At 39.2% G+C, this 21,823-nt stretch overlaps 1 protein-coding gene across 4 annotated transcripts in view; it reads right to left on the reverse strand.

The window, feature by feature from the left end:
- The window catches only part of TMEM108 (transmembrane protein 108), a 178,488-nt gene that overhangs the window by 98,985 nt on the left and 57,680 nt on the right, over window positions 1-21,823 (reverse strand). Inside the window, exon 1 of one of the 4 annotated variants that reach the window (XM_068205052.1) lies at window positions 7,686-7,962. The exons of the other annotated variants lie outside the window; for them this stretch is intronic. The gene's annotated coding sequence lies outside the window, so the exon portion shown is untranslated. Of the gene's footprint in view, window positions 1-7,685; window positions 7,963-21,823 lie in introns of those variants that run through there. 4 annotated transcript variants of the gene reach the window in all.

Raw genomic sequence — 21,823 nt, forward strand, 5'->3', positions numbered from 1 at the left:
GTCCTCTCTCCCCGACAGATTTCAACTTCCTGATCTGTGATATGGAAATCCCACATAATAATACAAGGTACTGTATTGAGATCAAACATGATTGCCCATCCCCCTGTTTTGTTAATTTCTTTTTCTCTCAGAGACTAAATTATTCTCACTGAAATTAAAGAAATTACAGACTAAAATAGGCATCAGGCAACCTTTACCAGACTCAAGGTCAACAGAGTCCTTGTCTATATTTTTCTGCATTCTGGAAGACTCTGACCCACCAAATCTTGAGCAGGCACTCAAGTCTTTGCAAGGAGACAATCAAACCATCAAGAAGGGGAAGTCCTGTAAATAAACATGTCTGATTCTTCATATGCTTCGCTCCAAATTATGTGGGCAAACTTTCTGGATTCTGCTGGACCATATACAGAGAGGTATATTGTGATTTGCAAGATTTATCCCTGAAGCATTCTTCAATCTCCTTCATATTGAAAGATATGAATGCAAATCTTCAACTGAAATATATTTAAAGAAATTAAGTAAAATAACATATGGAATACTTTTGCAACAAATGCATTAATTGTATGCAAACTGAATTAAATCTTTTATTAGCACATAATTAGAAGAAATATTAATACATTATTTTAATTTGAAAAAATTATAAGTTAGAAGCTTTGAAACAGAAAGCTGCATAATAGCAGCTTTAACATTAAGATGTCATTGTAAAAATGAATGTATATAATGAACACAGAAAAATAGAAATATAACTGCCTGATCCTTTCCTTGTTCCCTGTACATCTGCATTGGAGTTTGTCTGTTGTTATTCAACTAGCTAATCATCATCTTTTGTGTGGTGTGCCTGTGTTTTTACTCTGAGAGGCTAATCTGTGGAGACATCTGTTATTTGGTAGATAATAGGCCATTTCAAGTCTCAAAGCCCTGCAAAGCATTTCTGAAGAAGGAGAAGTAGATACATCTGCTCCCACCAGGTAGGAGTACAACTGAGCATGCTGTAACACAGCAGAACAAAACTTTCACTTGCTATTCACCAGAAGGCTAAATGCACATGGAACATTGCAAACAAAGAGCAACTCTGGAGTAGTTTGTTAGGGCTGGGAGTGAGATTGACTTTATATAAACCATTTAATGTTTTCTTGAGAAAACAGTGTATCTCACACCAAAGAACAGTGGGATTTGTCATAGTGATCCTGGATCTATAAACCAGGCACAGTCACAAAAGCAGTGGTCCACTGAATCTGATGTTCTTTTGTTGAAAAAAGTCAATATTAGACATTTTGAGGGCAATGCAGATACTTGGTTATTCACTTGGAAAGAAAATCTTGTGCCATTCCTCTCTAATAACTTATATGTATGAACCAGTTCTCTCTGCATTCCAGTGAAAATATACTACGTCTGCATTATCCATGAATCAACTGCAGCTTTGAATAATTCTTCTTATCACAGAGTCAGGAAAAAAACAGGACATATCTTTATGTTAGAATACCTAAGTAACTTAGCACGCAGCACCTGAATTGTGCAAGCTTCCATTTCTTAAATCTTCATCACTCTGTCAAGCCTTTCCCATTGTGCTATGAATGCAGATGAGACCCATATATTCAGCTTTATCTTACCTAGGGTTTGTGATGCTTTTACTGACATCTGCTCCGAATGCAGGCTGGCCATGCAAACAGCACTACAGATGTTAGTAGGAGAACAATTCATATATATGAGTTTAACGTATGTGCAAGTTCATTGTTTTTACACTTTGGAACTGCAGTAGCCACAAACTGCAAATTCAAAGAGTAATGTGATTTCTTACTCCAGTTTCACCTACTGTTGCATTTTGGAGAATCATTGCTTACACTGGAGTTAAAGTTTTGGCTTGTTTTTTTTACTGCCTCAGCTTACAGGCCTAGAATACTGCAGCGATAGCAGAGTTGACACAGTGTTGCCCCAGCCTCTGATTTGTCAACTGTAGAAATATTAAGCTGAGGAGTGACATATGATGTTGACACTTTCTGATGGTGTGTACAACTGAAAGTGCTATTCGGTGAGATTAGTTAGACATTTTTCCCACCCCAAATTTTTTTTCTTTTATTGAGGTTTCAGATATTTGACCACTCTTCTTGGATGGAAAAATGGCCTTTCAACTCTTTTCTCAGAAAAATAAGGCTCCTTTCAGTTTGCTGGTTAAGCTAGTTATCCACAGCCTAGATAAGTACTTTAACCATCATTCTGCTGAGTACTCTAACATAAGGCTTGCTTCCCTGCCCTCCTAGAGCTATTTTTCCATTTTGTATAAATAAGACACAAAACCTAAGTCTCCTTTCTGTAATGAGAATGCCCTAAAATCTCCACTAAATGGAATGATGAGTTTCTCTGTCTCTCTGGCCATGAACACCAAACTATTTCTTTGAGACAAAATAGCGATAGCAGAACTAAAATGCACACATTGATTGTAGCCTGTTAATTTACAATTTAGGTGAAAAGAATAAAATCACACATACAGATTTAAAGCTCAGTTATTTCCTCTCTTTATTTCTTGACTGAGACATCTATGTATCAACATTAACAGGCTAAGATTTGTGATCAATATTAAATCCTGTTCCCAATGTATGCTCATTTTATCAAAGATATTAAGCATAGGGACACAAAGTGGCTGAGCTAATTTGTGTTGAGAATATTTTGGCTATAGCAAGAGTCAGGAAAGACCTCAGATGCTGTAAATGATTAGCAGGTGCCTTGAAAGCCTCTGTGTGATGGGATGATTCCAGTCAATGTCACAGTGTGGTTTTCACCTTTAATATATGCCATAAAAGCATCCTGAGTACACATTCAGTCTGTTTCTCCACACGAAGGGCAGGGTTTCAAACATCCTAAAGGTTTGGGAATGGCAGCAACTGTTGCTCCTAGATACCATCTACACATAAAGAAGTACCTCCCAAAGGAGCCAAGAGCTGGAAAGACACATTCACTCTACACATCAGTGTTACAGCTACACAGCCTTTTTCAGATAAGCACAGACATATTTTACTGACAATGTGAGCTGGCTGAAGGCAAAAGCCACACAGTGTGGCATTATGCTCTAGGGAATAAATCCAGCCTCCTGAGAGAGCTTATTGGATCAAGCACAGCTAAGGCAGCTGCAGGGCTTCCCATTCATTGGGGAAGTCAAGATCAAAGTAAACTCAGATTGGTCTGCAAAACTCCATCAAAGGACAATGAATAGGCAGGAAACCCTACTCCTGGTAAGAGATTTCTCTGTAAAACATGAAGTAATATCTCTATGTGCAAAACAGATAGATCCTGGAAGAACTGCATTATACATTTATAGCATAAAATGCTCTGCAGATGAAGAAGAAAACTTTGGAAATGTACTTACAACAAAAAAGATCCATAGTAATGATATAAAACACAATATATCACACACAAGTTTCCAAGCAATGCTGCAAATATAGTTTATAGAGTTGTGACCTCATCAGTGGCTATTCCTCTCTACCAATGCAGGACCCCTGCACATTAATTCTTGCTTTGCAAGACTCCAAATATTTCCTCCAAGTGTCTGGAGGAAACATTACTCTGTTTAATGGCAGATTTGAGGCAAGGTCCTATCGGTGCTGGGATTCCTGACTCAGGAAGAATGATGCGCAGAACTCCGGTGATTTCAGAAGGCTAATTAATTTATTATACTATATTATACTATAACTATATTACACTATATTACACTAACAAGAACTATCACTAACTAGAAAACCTGTGATTCTCTCCTGAGAGTCCTGACACACACATGAATCCAATTGGTCAATGAATCCAAACAACCATCACCAGAATCCAATCAAGCAATTACCTTGGGTAAACAATCTCCAGAACACATTCCACATGGGCACAAACAGCGAGCGAGATAAGAACTGTTTTGATTGTCTTTTCTCTGCTTCTCTCACAGCTTCTCTCAGGAGAAATTCTGGGAAAGCTAAGTCTCTCTCTGTACAGAGGGTATGTGAATACCACAAGGCCCATCTTTGGGAATCTCCTGTAAGCCATTTACATAAGCTCCTTTTTAATCTTAACAAAGTTGGGACAAGGTTCTATATTAAAATAGGACAGGTCACTAACCACACATTAGCACAAAATCAGATCTGGGAACTTGAGCAGGGTTAGAAATCAAACAAACTCCAAGTTTCTCTTCTAAGTGGGTGCTGCAGTGGAACACATAGATGAGATTCCTGCCTGTGACATGTCTAGAGTGACTGCATAAAAAATAATGCCACTCAGTCCTTGACACAGCACTGCTAAGTAGATGCTACCACTGAAGTACATTCAGGGAAAAAGCTGATCAAAGAGCTGGTAAAATTATCTACAAAGAACAATTTTAATAGGCAGTGGATAAACAATTTATGAACACATGAACTATTGAGATGGTAAAATCAAGACAAATTAAAAAACTATAGAGAAAATATCATACAGGATTTCACAGCACCCAGATACATTCTGTTAAGGAACAGTTTTATAGGACAAGTGGGGTGTGTAGAGCCAACACATTATAAAATAGATAGGCAAAACATTTGGAAACATATTGCCAGTCAGAATCACTTCACAGGCATTTGGTGCCTGAACAGCCCATGTGTCTCTGCAGCTTCTAATCTTCTATTTGATCACAATCAGTTCAGCTCTGCACTTGCTTTTCAGTCCACAAGAAATATTAAAATGAATTCTGGAGACACAGCTTGAAATTGCAAACAGTGATCAATTAGCATCTCTCACCATACAATTTATTATCTTTCTTTTTCATGGCCTTTGCCATGCCCTTAAGTGCCACACTGATTTACTGCACTGTTCTGCTTAAATATCTTTAGAGCTTTATTTCAGAAGCAATACTATTCTTAGCTGTTTCTTTACTGGTAGTATTGCACTTGGAGGGCCGATTCCATCACCTGTTTCAAAGCTATAGCAGCAAGGCCAGATCTGCAGTTTAGAAACTGGGGATACCTTTCAAGTATTTGGGAAAAGAAGAAGCTGCTGCAAATTCCAGACAGCAAATTCCAAAGTTAGTTTACACCAACAGGCTAAAAAAAGAAAAGTAAAGCTAGAAAGCAGCCGCCTCCTCTCTGGAAGATTGTTCTTGAGGGTGAGACAAGACAAGATTCAGGCACCTGGAAATAAATATTTTCTGAGTGTTCTTAATTCAATTACAGGATCCTGCAAGGAGGCTTTCACCTATCCCACCTAGGAGCACAGGGACATGCAGACTGGCACATGTGAGGACACAGTGACAGCCAGCTGGGAACACATTCAAAATGGAAATCAGAAGACAGTCAATAAATAGCAAAGATTTTAGACCATGGTAAAAGAAACCAAGAACCCTTAATTTTTAAAATGAAGCTTAGTGTGTCTGTCAAAGGGTAATTGACACAGCAGCTCAGACAGAAGGGGACTGGATTCCAGGTCTGCATTTCTCTGTTCCTGGAAAGGCTGTTTTGTTAAGGCCAAGCCAAATGACAACGACTCTGCGATTTCGCTATTTGTGCTCCTTGTAAACAGTACTTCACAGTATGTGTGAAAGATACCTGAATTAAAAGTGGAAGAGAAAGATACAAGTGCCTAACTTCTATTAATAAAAGCAGTGTGTATGTTCAATGAGACAGAGATTCCTGTAATCCAAACCCACCACTGACAATAGAATGTAGACTCTTGTGGTATTTACTCTTAAAAATCCAACTCAGAACTGAACTAAAAGTTACAGAAATAATGGTTGAATAGCCTCCCTAGCACACATTCATGCTTAAAAGTCAAGATTTGCCAAAAAGTAACAAAATATTTCTGTGAGACATAACGAGAAGACCTGTTGTAACAGCAATGTAGGATACCACTGAACAAAAGTTGCTTTTTTACTACCGAACCTTGCATAAGGAAGAGTAACCAAGGTAATAGGATATGTGTTTACACAGAATAGAAAACATATTAGGTAGCTAACAACAAAACAGTTTTGAAGGAAAATGTGATTTTGTCTACTGTCAGAAGTCATGGCAAATACAATGCCATTTTAAAAATTATTCTTCATTTCCACATTCTTTCTTTTTCGTGCCAGTTGCTGCCCCTATCTCCAAAGTGTCAGTGTCAAAAATGAGAGACATAGTGTAACTGAAAATAAAAGTTAATTACTGTGGAAATTCAACTCCAGAGCTTTAATTAAAGCCTGACAAATGTATCATGGACCCCAGGCACCAGCGTGGAGTACACCCATTACAGAGATTACCCCTCTTTCTGTGGCCTCCCATGCTAACACAAAGGAAATATCAATCATGCCAGAAAATGGCTTTTCCAAATCAAAGATGCTGGGAATTATTCTATTACCTTTCTCGTAGATAATTTTCAGAGCTGCTGAGAGGGATTTTTATGCAAGAAAGCAGCACGTTAGCGTAAATTTTTGCTTAATTGCTAGGTTAATGTTAAATTGCAGCTTTTCTTTTAGAAAAAATGGCAGCTGATGAGCCCCTTTCTATAAACCTACATTTCCTCTGTAGCTTCTCAATATGTAAGTAGGTATGTGAGAGACAAACAGCTTCAAAATGGCATGTGATGAAAAGAAGAAGAGGACACTGAGATGCTTGCAGCAATCCTCTCACGGTGAAAACTGCAGTAGACTCCATCTAGAATTCTTCAGCAAACCCATGAATGTTTTTGCTGCCCTCCAACCAGCCTGCTCAAAAAAAATTTCCACTGGAGTCTCCATTAAGAGCTCTTTGGGATGAGTCACCTACCACAGTGTGGACAGTACTGTGTTCTTTTTTTGGAGTCTAACCTTCCAGCCAGTTTCTGCGAGGGCACTGCTGAAAGAAGGAAGGGATTTCTTTTAGATACACTTTATTGCTCCACCGCAATTATTTCATCATCTGCTGAGCACTCAGAAGCAATGAACAATGCTGACAAGATAATAGAGTAAGAGAGATGAACATTCTTGCTTTTATTTGCTTAATATTTAAGGCTTGGGTTTTTAGGTGATCAAGAAGTAAAAGCAAAGTATGCTCATATCTCAAGAATTGTTTTCTTACTCCTTCTGCTGCTAAGATTATTTAAATAAAGTAAGGGACGTACTTTCTCTTTCACAGCCCAGATTCTCCCCTCTTTGATCCTAAAGCAATAATCCCTCATTTATGAGATTATTTTTCGTTGCCATGGAAATTGACAATGTAAGAAATTCAGCATTATCATTTCTGTATAGGCAGGTAAGATGCAGCCCTTTTGAAAGACAGATATTTTCCAGACACCTCTCCCTACCCCCACCATCCCACACACAAGAGAGGTCACAGCACAAGAAGCAGAAGACACACATGCTGTGCACAGCACACCACATATGGCAAGATTCCACATAGAGGTCAGATTTACATAATTTTAGGACTGTAAGGAAAGATCCATCCCATCGCAGTGCCATAGCAGACTTCATTTATGGCACCATGAACTCCTGAAAAAAACTAGAGACAGCAGTTTGTGGTAGTTTGGGATTACGGGACCTTATCCTACAATGCAGTAGTCTAAAATCTCCCACTCTTTTCCCTAAATTGGGGAATCCCAATTGGGATTATTAAAAGCCCTTAGAGATACAGCCTCTTTGCTCTTTGCATAGGCATCGAACAGCACCATAATCTGTGAAGTGGGACTTCAGTGTTTCAGCAATCTCCCCTCTCATCCTGCAGTGAGACTCTACTTACCAACCCTGACTGGCAGGCATCTCAGGCTTTAGTAAATCCACAAAGCCACTTGGGAACAAAGACACCCCCAAAGCATCCTGCTCTTACATCTTGCATATGCTGATGGCTGATAAGCTATAGCACCCAGAGCAAATCTGAAGTTGTTCCTCAGTAAAGTATTGGTCTAAACACCTTATTTTGTCTGTAATTTTACTCTTGGGTCTTGAGAGTTGTTGTTATGCAGAGAAAGGACAAAAAGCCAGGATTCAGAAAATTGCATTTTCATGCAATCTTTGAATCTGAAAAACATACAGCCAGATCCCAAGGAATATCCAATGAGTCTGATTTGCACTCTTACAGGAGTCAGTAAAAGAATTTGCACATAGCTTCCCAAAATCGCCCCACAGCACTCAGATCAACTCCCTGTTCCCTCCTTCACAGTGATCCAAGTGCTTGTGCCAGGACTAGGGATAAAACTCAATTCATTCTTCCACTCCTTTTGCATTAATTCCTTAATGCACCCCCCTCCCAGGCTCAGCATAAATGAATAGAGCAACAATCACACAACAACACTGTCTACATATTTTTGCTTATAAGTCTCTTTTAATAATAAGATATCCCTAAAGGACAGCAACAGGAATCATGGGATTTCAAAACCCATAAAATATAACAAACAGATTTCTTTACTCTCCTTTGATATTCTCTCAGGCCTGATCTAGAGAGACGAAGAGGTGTAAAACTCCTCATCTCTTCAGTCCTTAGATGCATTTATGAGACAGGCAAGGTTTCAAGCCAGCTGTGATGATGATTGTTATGATGTGGACAACTGTTTGCTGAGACTGGCACGTTTGTTTCCTCACAAATGAAAGGGCCGAGAGGAAGCCAGTTTTTAATCACCTTTATGGATTTACTTGAAAGTAAAACTCAAGAACATAAAACTTAAACAATCTACATTCAGCTTTATAATTTTGGTGGTACAAAAATTGTTTTAGCTACAGAGAATTTATCTTTTGAAGCACAAAACAGTTTCTTGAGCAAGTTTCCTATTATTTAATCCTTTAGTGAAACAGGTTTCATTTTGTAGCACATATCTGAAGGGTAAACAGGTAGCTATGATGAGTAACAATTCATATTTATTACTATATTTATGTATTAATATCATACTTATCCAGTTTTCTGACCATTAGCCATGAGTACACATGGAGAAGTACCTGTCCCACTTCTATTACAGGAGTAAATTGTACCTGGCTCTTGTAGATGCTTTAAGCCAAATATCAGCATAAAGGTGATGCTTGCAATTGATGGGATACTTACACAGATTTACTTTTCTCCTTCACAATTTTCTTCTTTACTTGCATGTTTATTTCTTGCTGCTCTTTCAAGAAAGATGCAATCTCCAATTCAATTTACTCAACAGCAGCTAAGAAACTTACAGTTAAGTGGTTCATGTAGAATGACCACAGATCACCTACAGCAGCTACAGAAAAAGGGCTTTAGCACCAAAGTGCACCCATTTGTGCAACTAAGCAGATATTATAATTCACTAGCAACAGCAGAAAAACTCATGTTCTTCTCTACAACCACCACTGGGATTAATTCTACTGAGTTATTAAGAGTGCCACAGAATTTCTCTGCCCATATGGACATACATAGATGTGAAGAACTCTACACTGCTGCCATACTACTTAGGTTTCCTTCTCTGTGGACCAAGTGCTGATCTGCTCATCACACATCAGAAAAAACATCTTTCTCCCTTTTCTAAGGAAAAGCTGTTTAGCAGAACAAAAGCCACGTGGTTGTCAAGCCAGAGCTATTCCCAAGTGCTGAAATCACAAGATCTAAAGAATTTATTTGAAGTGGCCAAATTGCTTTCCTGAAATAAAAAGACCCCTAATACTCAGAGAAGACACATTTGTCTGTGTTTACAAATAAGGCCCCAGCCAAGCTATGATACCTGAACATGAATACACTGTAATTCTGACAAGAGATAGAAAGATGAATGTACTTTAAGTCCAGAGGGAAATCCCTCCAGACATTGTTTCTAAAAGCTTAGAAATCAGCTTGTTTTTTCCCCGTGGTTGCTGCTATTCCTTAGCAACAAAGCTGGTCTGCTGAACATGGCTCTGGTATAACACATTCCAGAAATAACTCACAGGGCTGGCATTGTTTGGACTAACAGGGGGAAACTAATCGGGTCATTTGCTGTGTGCTAGTGCTTTCCACCTGCTGACCACCTGTGCGTCCCCAGGATAATCCAAGGAATACCCACATGCACTTACACGTGAGTGTGTGTGTACCTAAACATACAGACATGTATCTGAAGAGTATTTTTAAGGGGCGATTGTGGGGGATGGAGAGAAAGAAGGAGTAGGACAAAACAAAACTTTCTTCTGTCACTAACAGAAGACAATAAGAGTTCTACTGAAGCCCCAAGCGCCTTCCCCACCCACCCAAGAGCTCCACAATGGCCAGGAGGAACCTATGTCCTTGTCCTCCAGAACCACCCACCCTGTGTCCCAAACTGCAAACTCCACTCCCCATGAGTGGAGACAATGCAGAGAGCAGCTTACACTCTGTTCCCACATTCCTTCATCTTTACAACAATGTGGATATAGCAGCTCCCAAAACCTCTGTGCTAATGCAAAAGCTCCCTTGTGGCAATAAGGAGTGTTTGGAGACTTTGTTTCTCACTTTTCAGGGCTTGCCAGTGAGATGGGGTTCCAGACCAGCACATACCACAGAATCCAATCTAACCCATCATGTTTTCCTCCTGAATGATACATCACATAAATAAAGAGTTCCTTGCAATCCATCATAAAGGGGAGGGGTTTTTTTTTCTGTTAAGAAAATTGCAAACATTTTGAATATTTTTCTGTTCTACACCGGGGTTATGGAAATTACACTTAAAATTGTAGCGGGCAAAAATGAAAAAAAAAACCCAAACCAACAAAACCCAAAACAAAACAAAAACCAAACCAAACCAAAAACCAAAATAAAAACAAAAACCAAACAAACAAAACCAAAAACCCTAAATAAAAGCTCACCTAGGATCTAGAAAAGTACAAGCTCAAATTGTTACTTTGCCTGATTCAACCAGGGACTTGAATCTATAGTTCTAGCTTCTCACATAAGTGTCTACATGAGGAAGGAATTACATACCCTGGAGAGGGACATTCTTTGTCTAACACTGGACTTGACAGAGATTAGGTGAGCTGGCTGTGTGTTTTAGTAAAACAACACTTTCCTTTCAATGCAAAACTATTTTCTGACAAACTATATATAGCATTTTGAACTTCGAGCCTTGCTGTAATTCATATCTAAGAGGTCCAAGCTTGGTGCCAGCAGGAGTACTGACTGCACAACACTTCACATGCACAGACAAAATTACATCAGTGGCAAATGCTCTGCCATGAAGTAGATGTATGCAAACCATAATGCTACACTAAAAAAGTATGGACAAAAATGAACAAAACATGTCCAAAATTCAAGAGAACATAGCCAGGCTCTGTTAAGTAGTGCTTCATCTGTTCTAGCTCCTGGCACGACCTGAAGATTTTCTTTCTGTTTTCAATGCTGTCTGTGCTGTTGCTAACATGCTACCATTACACTGAATTCAAGGTCAAAAAAGAAGGAAGGAGGGAAGAAAATTTAGTAGATTTTAACTTACTGTGATTTGCTTTTTAAAGACATGGGGTAAATTGTGTTCTCTAACCCTCAGCAACAAAAATGGCTGGAAAGCAGAGAGAAGCATAAATCACACCTATGAAAAGTTCAATACATCTGCACTACCAGCCAGAAGATTTGCTTTCTGCTCTGACTCACACAATGCCTCAAGGTGCAATCCAGCCTACTGCACACAAACCCCTTCATTTTGAATTTTACACATTTGCCTCTTCATAAAAGAGTTCGATACTTCAGCAAAAATGAACTGAGCACATAAGTAAACTTAGGTTTGTAAAAATGATTGAGCCTTTCCCAGGTGCTTCACACCATGCCTCAGGTGTGTTCAGTGGGCTGTGATGCACACCAAGAGCCAAGCTGCTGTGTGCTGTTGTATATTTTATATACCCTGCAGTACTTCATTCCTGAGACACCAGTCTCCAGTGTGATGGTGCCCCCAGGGGAGAGACACACAGCTAAAACACAGAGCAGCATGTTGGGTGCCCACACACTCAGGTGCACACGAAATCGTGGCAGCCATGAACCAGTTAACAAACAAATCACCTTATTAATTAAAAGATAGCTGTTAAGAGCCTCCTCTTTTGACAGCCTTCAATTACAAAGACTTGCTCTATTCAAACACAAATTATATGTAAAAATCTGACTTCCAACTTAATAAGCAGTAGAAGATAGAGTTATATTTGTTATGGCATGTTATACTTTCTGTTAATTTTTATTTACTCCCACTGTTTTAAAACAGCCAGTTGATATCTAGCAATGTTAAACACCTTTTTGTAAAACAAAAAACTCCAAAACCAAACCAACCAAGCAGTCAAGATTCAGGCATCTCTTTGGAAGAAATGACACAGTAAAATAAAATATCAGGTGTTTGGTCAAAATCAACATATGTCTACTGAAGTCAGTGGGGCCACAGTGACTCCTAAACATCCTGGAAATCCTCCCCAGTACTAGTTACTAAAAAGGAGTCAGGTAAGGAATGGAAAAGGGAGAAGAAGGAAGACACAAAAGTGTTTTTTTATTTGAAGAGCTGAAAAAATTCCATTAAGAATTTAACCTTTTGGTGACCTTTTCTTAATTGAAGCTTTGCCAGTTAGTACCAAAAGGGTAAAAACAGTAATGGTGAAAGAACCATTTATATACTTTCTCGTGTCACATGGAGGGTTATTAACATAAGTAGCATTAACATCTCCTAAAGCCTACTTTTGTGTTCTGATGATTTACTCCTTGGCTTGTGTATTTAACTAAGGCAGTGCTCAGCACTCCCCTCCCAGTGACTCAAAGTCACAGCTCTGTAAACTGGACTGTTTGCAGAAAAATAATCTGTGTTATTTTTCACACTTGTGCTAATTACAGAAATAAACACAATTATATGTCAGGGAAATAAAAAGAATGCAGTGTATCAACTTTTTCCTTACAAATACAGGATTTTCAGGGGTCTTAATTTGCTTCAACTGATTTAGAGATTCCTGAGATGAAATTCAGGTTCTTCAATAACTTATACAAGGAGAAACGTGATTCTTCTAATGAAATATGATGGGTTTTCAATGAAAACCAGTATTTTGCTTAACTGATCCTTTTCAGTAACACTAAACTGCAATATGCAGTAGCATAGAATCTCAGATTTGATACTATCAAATTACTGAGTACATTAAATGCTAAAAAGCTAGCAAGAGAGGAAAATGACCCTTAATGTTTTATTTTATTTTTCATGTAATTGAACTGGAGTAGTGCTACAAATCATTTTTCCAAAGCTCCCATATATATCCAGAGGAGCTTGAGGTCAAATTTTGCCACTTACAAGATCTCTGATATAATTGTCATTGACTTCAGGATGGCCAGATTTTGGATTTACAGGATTTTGGGGTATAAAATACTATTTCTGTTTCCAATGAAATCAATAAGGAACATACTTATGGTAGACTTGGGCTTTAAATATTAATCAGATCATTAAATGCACATCACAACAAGAAAAAAAAGGATTATCCCTCCTTTTTCCATTCTATGAGTAATAGCAATTGAGGTCATGAAAATCTGACCTGTCTGAAATACGTCTTTTGGGGGTGGTTTCAATGAAGAATAGATTATTGCAACCCACCCCTTTCTTTCATAATGTAAGGCAACAATCAGAAATCTACAAGCATCTTATCTTTCTTCTTGAAGGATGGCTACCAAAATTCCAAGCATCTTTATTAGAAATGGAAAGCTAGTGCCTGTCAATTTGAGAAAACGGATCAAGTGCTTAACAGGTTACATTTAACCTGGAATTCAAGAGCCATGAAAACGTCTAAACTGAACACAAAGGAGATTTAAAAACTAATGGAAATGTAATCAGTTCTTTTTTTTATCCTCCAGGATTCTGTTATGTTGCTCCAGACTGCTCCCACTATCTCCTGTCTCGGAAGCTCAATCTTCTCATGCAAAAGCTTTGATCTACATGTTCTTTCCTAAGTAGTTTCAAGTATTAAAGAATTAATAACCATGCAGTGTATTTGCCCTCGCCTAATTCTGCATGCTGTATGGTTCTTCAGAAAATCAAACATTATCTGTCAGACAAATTGCACCACGGTTATTTGGAACATTTGATTTGGCAGTTTTCTAGCATTTCAGTTGTATTTTCAATTATGTTAATGTAATACTGAAAACATTGGCATTGTTTAGCTACCAGAGACAGTTTTCTGGTACAGCATGAAAGAAAACAGGCCCACCCAGTTGTCCTGGCAAGAGTGAACTGGACTGGTTACTACCCAGCCCACATGGTGGGAATAAGCTGCAACTCCACTCTTTTGTTCAGCTGCTGCAGGTCATCTTCTGAACTTCCACAGCCTCCATCCAAAGTGTGTTCTGTTAGTAATTTAAAAACAATATAAATACAATAATCTGTCCTGTTTCATCCAGAGAGTAATAGTAATAAACATTGCTACTCAGGAAGTATTTGTGTCCTGTGCTGTATTCAGCAACTTTTAATTAACAGCTTGTAAAATGAAGCAGTCACAATTGTTCTTCTATTCCTCAACAGATCCAGAGTCCTGGTGGTGGCATTTCATTACAGCACTGAGGAAGTTAAATGAAAGTGGAGTTCATACAGATCATCCATCTTCAAAGGACCAGAGTTATCATAGGATAAAGGAGGCATTCCTCTCTGGGCAGCTGGGAATCTGATGGTGTCTGAAGTCATCTCACCCTGCCTTGCTGTGAGTACTCAGGGGCTGATGAGAAAATCACCACCACCACCACCTCCACTGAGAGAGTTTTGAATATGGAGTGTTCTACATGGGAGTAGAGATGCGTGAAGGCTTGAGCTGAACTCCATGGAATGAATTGCTCTACAGAGCTCAGTAGTTCCAGGCTACATCTATTAAGCAAGTGGTATAGCCCAACTGGAGTAGTTTTATATGACAATATTGCTAAAGATCCAGCAACCACATCCTATATGTTTCAGGGCAGCTTACTTGGGACTAGCTTTGCTTTAGTCTCCCATGGATTGAATAAGAGAAATTTGCATACTTTAGCAAAGGTATCAAGAGCTGAAGCTTCTGTTATAGTTTTATCCAAAACCAGTCCAATTCACAGGCACCAGGACTGCTGTGAATGAAAGCATAAGAAGTGCAAACAACAGGGGGGATTCTCATCAAAACAAGATTCCTAAACCAAACTCGAACATTAGTGCAGATGTATCCTTCACTTTCTACCTTTCTTTTTCAATGGGGCTGATCACTGAAAACACAGATGTGAGGTCACAACAGAAGCACACCCAAGACAGATGTTTAATAGCTGGGTTAGAATGGACGGGTTTTCAGCTTCTGCCTCAACAGAGGTAAGATTGGTGAGTTTGTGCAATGACTGAGGCTTCCAGGTATACCATGAAAATGGAAATTTTCCCCAAATTTACTCTTTATGTCCCCCCATAACCATAAATAAACAGGTAATTGTACTAGCTACTGAGCAGAGAGCTGTAGAGCCTGCCAAGCAGGCGACCCAGCATGCAGTGATTGCTGCCGCTGGCTACGGAATAGCTGCAGCTGTTTCTCTCTATTTTTCAGTCATAGCTGAGGGACATATACAGTGCTCACAATGCACTCTACTATTGGGGAAAAGAAAATAAATTCCTGTCATGTTCAAAGGATGGAAAGCAGAATACATAAGAACAAATAAGTGAAAGAGCTACTTTAATGTAGCCTTTGAATTTCTTACACTAAAGCAATATGCCCTATCCTGCAGCTCTTGATATCCTCACTAAAGCCACTAACACAAGAACAAGAAGTCTGGGCCTCAGGATATATATGCAATTAAATACAAACTTTCAAAAACATTGTTGCAGAGGACACTAGGAGGAATGGTTAATAGCGCAGCAGAGCCACATGGATGATGCAAATAACCCTGCTATTTAACTGCCTGATCATAACTCGGTGTGGCATGAATCCACTGCTAAATGCCTGGATTTTCTCTGCCAGCCACTCTATCTAATAGTTGTCCTTGACCTTTACGTATCAAAATGCTTGCTAGTTTACTGACCTCTCTCATGTTAACTTCAAAGCTCTCAAAGGTAAAACTCCTTTCCAAAGAAGCTAGCAGGGATATTTTCACTTTTGAAAATATTCTCTCCTTTTATTAAGTCACAATTAAGTTGCAGAAAAATCCCACTGATGCAACAGCGGTGTTGCCTGAACTGAAATGCTGAAGAGTATCAACTCACTAGGCCATTGCCCGCATATGCTATATTTCAAGAGAGAAAGTGCACTTATCCCATGTAAAATTACAGCTTCTCCATAACGCTTTTTGTCATCCAGAGGATTTCTGAGTAGCAACATCAAAAACTACATGCTCACAGGACACTGGTTTTCATAGTAATCCCATTAAAGTTGAATTTTGTGCTCCTTTTTAGGTCTTTCCTGATGGTCACCATATTTCAGTCATTCAACTACAGCTGACACGTCTGCAACCACTTAGTTCTCACTGTCTCAGACAAACACACTGTAATGTCTAAAAAAACTGCTTTGTTGCTTCCTTCTTAGAGACCTCTGTCAGGAAGAGGCCACCACATGCCAACCAGAGTCAGACACATTGTGAGGAAAGCAGACTCAGTGTGTATTAAAAAAGGTCCAACTTCATGGCTCTTTTCAACCGCCCCTTTTAATGCATCCTGCTCCTGGTGCAAGAAAACAGAAACGTCCACAGCACCAGAGCTTTATTAAAGTTGGGTGCTGCTCCAGGCCTTAAGGAATCTGAGTAACAAAATCACTCATGTCCCACAACTTTGTGCAGCTGAGAGCGAATTATTGTTCTTCACAGCCAGGTACTGCCTGCAATACCCAAGCATTATGTCAGGGAATGCTCCTCCCTGGCAAACCATCTAACACTGGCACAATACAGCTTTCCATGCCATGCCTTCAACCTACGTATATGAACTAGCACTATAAATTTTTTCACTCTGCTCTGCCTACTGTTCCAGCATAATTTACTGGAAAGGTCTCAAATTTAATCACCTAAGTCTTGTGCATAAAGGCACCATTTTCGAGCTCTTTTCCTGCAATAAGTCGAGCCCTTCCAACTCCCATTACAGACAGATGGAGTTGAAGGAGCTCCCTAAAAACCAAAATATTTAAATGATAGATCATTATTCCTTATATATGTTCTGGGTAAAAGAGAAATCGGCTCCTTCTTACAGGTTGGTTTAATAAAATATTGTCAAAAGACGGCCCTTTTTGGTACTTGAGATCTCTCCATTCAGCTTTTTACCTATTTTACAAGGGAAAAAATACCAAAAATCTTTTCTCTGCCACTTTTACATGAGTACTGCATGCCATCTCCTAACTTGACAGTCTGATGCCAAGTAAAATCAGCAAGAATGTTAACCAATCACCACTGCTGACAGCATCCAGCCTTGCTAATTTCAAGGAAAAAGTCAAAAAGGAGACAAGGTGTTTAAATATGATATTTAAAGGTTCTATCCACACAAGGTAGCACCTTGAAAAAATTATGTTGCTGATATGAAAACACATAGGAAAAGAACTGGCTGTCAGTTTGCTTCAGTGCCACATGACTAGGAGACCAGATGCATGAGAATATTTCCAATTCATGGAAAATATTAATCCTCTTATACATACATTTGTATAATTTCAATAAAATAAATATGTAAATAGGCAAGACGTTAAATCTTTAGTAAGTGCATACAGGTCATCTATTTGAGGCCCTCTAGATTTTTCTAGGATTGACTGTGGCTTCAGTCACAAGCTGTAATGCTGGCTCAGGATGCTCCATCTTGTAATTAAAGGCTTAATCTCTCCTCTTAGTCATCTGGGCAGTTGTAATGAAATATGCCAGTTACTGCCTACTCGTATTTTGGAAAAATGCCCAGCAGATTACAACAGCAACAAAATTAAATTACCCATTCTGTATGTCCTCTTCACAGCACACTCATATTGCCCTTTACCAGTCTTGCATTAAAGCAAGATATATTAAACCAAAACAGCTTTCCCTGTTTTTCAGATTTCATTAACCTCCAGCAAAAAAAGAAAAGTCTTGCACAGGATTCGGTATGTCACTTTGCTTTTCTGACATGTTGCTTCACACTTTAGTTGGGACACAGCTTTCGGCAGCACTAGGAAGAACACATTTTAGCTGTTACACATTGGTGACGAAGCAATATTAACCACAGACTCTTATGTCATTTAAAAAAAATTAAATAACAAGCATATAAAATATTCTCAGAAGCCAGATATCTTTCCCCAAACATACTCTTATACCATCTGGCTTTGACCACACTGCCCGCTTCTTTCCTGTCCCTTTCTCCCTCCTGCTTTTCCTTTCTTGCTCCACATACTGCAGGCACCAGTGACAAGTCTGAGTCACATTTGGGTAAAAACAAGACTGAAACAAAATTAAAGTAACAGGTCAAAAATTACAAAGTGATTGAGAAAAACGTAAGCAGCAGCTGTTTGCTGGTTTCTGAAAATGTTGAACAGCCCAGCTGAACTGAGGGAAGTAACACCTTATACAAACACAAACACTTTTACTGGTCTAGGTTAAGAAGTTTTCAGTCACATCCTGCTGCAATGGATCTGGAAAGGCAAAGGGTCCCATCAATACCAAATGCTACAACTGCCTCAACAAAGCATCCCCAGTATCTCTCTGGAGCATTGCAGGGAAGATCCACCTCTTTTTACACCGACCAGAATGCAAGTCTTTTGGTACCACTGACAATCCCCGAATAGATGTGGGACATGAGTCTCAGTGTTCTTAGCGTAAAAGAGTGGATGGGTCAGGCTGAAATTTAGGTGCATATTGAAAATCCATTCTGCACTATCAGAACACATTTGTAACTGCCTTTCTGCCAGTAGCACCAAGAACGGTATTAGTGAACTACAGGTAGCTGGTTTTATTAAGAAAAGTTGAAAGACAATCATAAATGCAATAAAAATCTAAATACAAGTGGTATTGATTAAGTCTATTTTTGGAGCAAGGGTGTTTGCATGGTTTGTGATCCTGAGAAAGGAGGAGCAGCAGCGTATGTTTCAGTAAGCCCTCCTGGACTGAGTGCAGTGTCACTATTTTAAGCGACTTAACTTAATGACCATTTTATTTCTGATACTCTGCATTAAGGACTAAATAATGCTTTCAGTTAGCTTAAGAAAAAGATAAAATAAAACTGTACAATTTGTTCTGGATTTACAAAAGATCAGAAACCATACTGTTCTGAAAATTGTTCTGATAGCACATGCATTTAAGCAATAACAGGCTCATGCAAAGCCCTTGCTCCAAATCCTTAAACTCTTCAGAAGGACAACGTGGGGAGACACTTGACATGTGTACTCCAATCTAGAATAGCTGCTGTCTCACAGCCCATCCTCAATGCCATTATGAAGTGCCAGTGTGGAAAGAAGTCTACAAAAACCAGATGGACCCATATTTCTGCTGTGAACCGTTCACACGCAGAAGTGGGACAGGCTTTTCAGCAACACTCAGCTCACACAAGCCCTGCTGTTAACAAGGAACCAGGCTGCAGTGCTGTAGCAATCAGACACCTACAACACTACACCAAAAACTCTAGTATCAATTTCAAAAGTTGCTCCAGAACTTCATCTGTTAACAAATATTCATACATATTTACATTCCAAGTCTGGTCTTTCCCCTTTTCACAAAGATATTACAAGCAACTTTAGCCAGCACAGTGTTTGCAGAGCATGATTTTAACCAGCAGAACAAAACCCTAGTGTTTACACTCAGATCTTTGTAGATGCTTTTATGTGACAAAGATGCCCAAACTCAATGACTCATGAAAGCAGACAAACATGAATACCCTCGGGAGGATTGGGGAGATGACAGTCATTAAGCAGACATACATCAAGCTACAGAGACAAAAGGAATGCCTTAATGAGAATGGGAATTGCCCTTCCTTTTGTGGGTTTTTATTCCACTCCTGCTCAGCCTCCACCAAAATGACTTCGACAATGTTATTAAAAATCACAAGTTCTTGCAGAAAATGGGCTCAGTATGTCTCAAGGCAGCTATTTTGATTCCTGTAGTAAGGGCCAATTTACCTTGTTACAAAATAGTTGCTTCTGCAACCAATAAGGGTGACTGTGGGACTGATGCAACAAACAGCACTTCTGGAGAAGCTTCCAAACAATTCATGTTTAATTTAGGAATTTGGACAGTGAGTTTGACATTTGATTAAATCTGAATTTCAAAATTAAACAATCTAAAGAGCATTAAATTAACAACAGCATTATATGTTGCCAGTGACATAACATCTCTCAGTGCCTCCCTGGGTGTTGTTAGGCACCAGCAGTTGATCAGAAGTCTTGATAAAGCTCAGAGACAACTCTCCCCAGACTGATTAAATGCAGGTGCTTTTTACATCTGGTTTTCAGAGTCTGCACAAGCCTACCAAGCATCACAGCTGAGACTCACTGCACTTCTGCTCTGCAGCTCTTTTTAAAAAAGCCCACTGATCACTCCAGAGGCAAAGGTATTCAGCTTCAGTTTTTGACTCCTGACACCCTGCCCCAGCTGAATTTGGCATTTGTCTCATATGCAAGTGCTCACAAAGAGAGGGTCTAGCAGCAGATGCCCAGTGTTCCAAATGATAGGATGCTCAGGCCGGAGTGGGGGGAGCCAACAGACAGGTGCTCCCACTCCTCCCTGCTGCCAAGTCTGCTCCATTAAGGAAACGAGGCTGAAGGCCATCAGTGCAACAGTCAAAACTTAATCGCCAAATGTGTCTCTGTTCTAAATACCTCTCACCAGCTGGTTACTACTTATCCCCTGATGGTGTCTGGGCACATTCCCCCCAAAAAAGCAATCAAGCTCTTCTGATGTGGTGTGAAAAGCCAAGTCTGTTCCTTCCTCAGTGTATGAACACATGATCCACCTACAAAAAGTTCACAGAGGAGCAAAAAGAAATGCTCAAAAACTCACTTTCCATACTGGGCTGGGAAAACCCCACAATCAGGGCTGACTTTTGTCATCAGGAATGTTTTTCGGTAAAGTGGCAACACTACTGCCCCCCTCATCTGCCCCTGCAACTGCCACATGACATAACACCAAATTCCTCACTACCGGAAACTGGGTGCAGCTCCACAGATTCAGTGGAAAATGTAGTCCAAATCAGGACTTTTTGTGGTCCTGGTACTGCTTCTGCATATGTGTTGTCTGACTCATAACCAAAGGATGGGTTAAGAATAAATAAAGAATGTTTTATCAGCTTCTTCAAAACCAAAAAGGTTTGTGTTTGGTTTATTTTTTTTAATGGTAAGGCTTGATCATCTTAAAGGTCTTTCCTATGTAAATGATGCTATGATTCTGGATTTTTACGAGAACTTATGGGTTTAATGGTGCTTTTGTACCTCCCCTGCTGGAGTCCCTGCCTCTATGGAAAAATACTTAGGCTTGGGCTCAATTTAAAAATAAGGATTTGAGTTTGCTGCATATTTCAGGGAGGGACTTTGCTTAAAACATTCAGTCCTGAGTTAGGGAACAGTCACTGCCAGCACAGGAATGCAGGAAAGTGATCCAAGAGTGTAAACAGCAAACCTGGGTCACAATTTTTGTTACTAGGATCTTAAACACACACTTCACCTTTTTTCTTCCTCTTATCCAAGCATCCAGATTAACCCTGATTGCTAAAAGGAGATATTCCAACTATGAAGTAGTGCTCAGAGTCAAATAGAATTGATATCTTAGTACTGTTGCTAAGATATCTGTAAATTATTTAGAGGGGAAAAAAAGAAAAGCTAATTTATTTTTATGATCTCTGTTTATTTTTGCACCTTCTCCACTTGCTACAGTGCTTTTTGTCATCTACCAGAAGAATGTTACTTAGCTTACAGCCTAGGGGAGATATGCTTGAATTTTGCTTAGAAATCATAAAGCAGGAGGATTGTCTTTTTATCAGAGTAGTGTACTGGGACTCAAGAAACCTCGGCTCTTTCCCTACTCTAACAGAAATTCTCTTTTTGACATTTGGCAAAATGCTTTAT

Source organism: Anomalospiza imberbis, chromosome 1, assembly GCF_031753505.1.
Source record: "Anomalospiza imberbis isolate Cuckoo-Finch-1a 21T00152 chromosome 1, ASM3175350v1, whole genome shotgun sequence".
NCBI classification, from domain to species: Eukaryota; Metazoa; Chordata; class Aves; order Passeriformes; family Viduidae; genus Anomalospiza; species Anomalospiza imberbis.